Source organism: Octodon degus, unplaced genomic scaffold (assembly GCF_000260255.1).
Source record: "Octodon degus isolate 3935 unplaced genomic scaffold, OctDeg1.0 scaffold00200, whole genome shotgun sequence".
NCBI lineage: Eukaryota > Metazoa > Chordata > Mammalia > Rodentia > Octodontidae > Octodon > Octodon degus.
This window is the reverse complement of record NW_004524776.1, coordinates 2,980-4,167: the sequence shown is the minus strand read 5'-3', so window position 1 is coordinate 4,167 and position 1,188 is coordinate 2,980. Positions and strand designations below refer to the sequence as shown.

At 41.0% G+C, this 1,188-nt stretch overlaps 1 long non-coding RNA gene across 1 annotated transcript in view; it reads right to left on the bottom strand.

The window, feature by feature from the left end:
- Positions 1-1,073, bottom strand: part of LOC111813569 — a 2,724-nt gene extending 1,651 nt beyond the window's left edge. The window contains exons 1-2 of the long non-coding RNA XR_002818791.1: positions 935-1,073; positions 326-520 (exon numbers count right to left, since the gene is read on the bottom strand). This is a non-coding gene — a long non-coding RNA (uncharacterized LOC111813569). The remainder of the gene's footprint in view (positions 1-325; positions 521-934) is intronic.
- Between the last annotated feature and the right edge of the window lie 115 nt (positions 1,074-1,188).

Genomic DNA, 1,188 nt, shown 5'->3' with positions numbered 1-1,188 from the left:
GAAGCCATTCTAAAAAATGCCATTTCTTGTTATAATGTTGAGCCAGTACTCTCACATAATATGGTTGATGTATCTAAATAAAACGACGTATTTACTCCTTTACAGGAGTGTGAGCTACAAAATGAATGTCTAGTGGATCACTGTGGTATAATGGAGCCTGGCTGACAGAAGAGATATGTGGCATCTGTGAGACAGAGGTAAAAGACAGCAGTTGAAAGAGTGGACTTAAAAAGTTTGTGTGTCAATGGGATGATAGGGATGCAGACAAATGTATTTCCTAACAATTGTTGTAGCTTTTGCATAAGTTTATAGTCAAATGTAATACCTTCTAATAAATTAGTGCTGTAAGGACTACGTCATATTCAGTAGTAGCCCTTTTTAACTCTTCGAACACAGAATAAGGAAACATTTCTTCTCTAAGGGCAGCTCCTGGTCTTCTGACAATTGGGCATAATGCTAGAATAGAAGCATCTCCTTTCTTCAGAGCTTCCTTCACCCAGCTGTCACAAGCTGTCTGAACCTGTGAATCAGGATAAGGGAGAGCAACTTTAATTAGCAGAAACGGAGATGTGGATATAGTTGTTATTTTACGTTCCTGTTTTGGGCAGAATTTTTTTCATGAGTCACAATGGAAGGTGTGTCCACTGATGTTTTATTTTGTGTAACACTGAGTTGTTCAAGAGCATCTCCGCATAGCTGCCAAATTTTAAGTATTTGTATGGGAGCTCTAGGAGCTTCATGTAAGATATACCCAATTTTCTCCCAATCTGCGATCTGCAGGGAACCTGCATTGGGATACCAAGTGCAGCATTCATCTATTCCTTTAAGCAAGTGATTTAAGACAGAGGTAGACTAAAAATGATTCTCTTGGCACAGAAAAAACAAAAGCATGGTGAATAACCCCAGCTGAGGAAAAATTTTGTTTCATACTCACGCCTAGTAGAATCGGAAGTTGATGAGGTGTACCATAAGGCCTTTGCGGACGGGGAGACTGAGGGGATGAAGATCCACACTCTGGGACTGGGGTCCTGGGTTTTCAGCACCAACTGTTGGGAAAGATTGTCAGGCGCCTGCAGTAAACAAAGACACATGGACACTCAATGCAAGCAAAGCAAGGCCAGAGTAAAAAGGCTGCCGCCTTGCCTTTGGTCTTTATTTTTCTACATCTTGAGTGTCAGCCTTCTACTT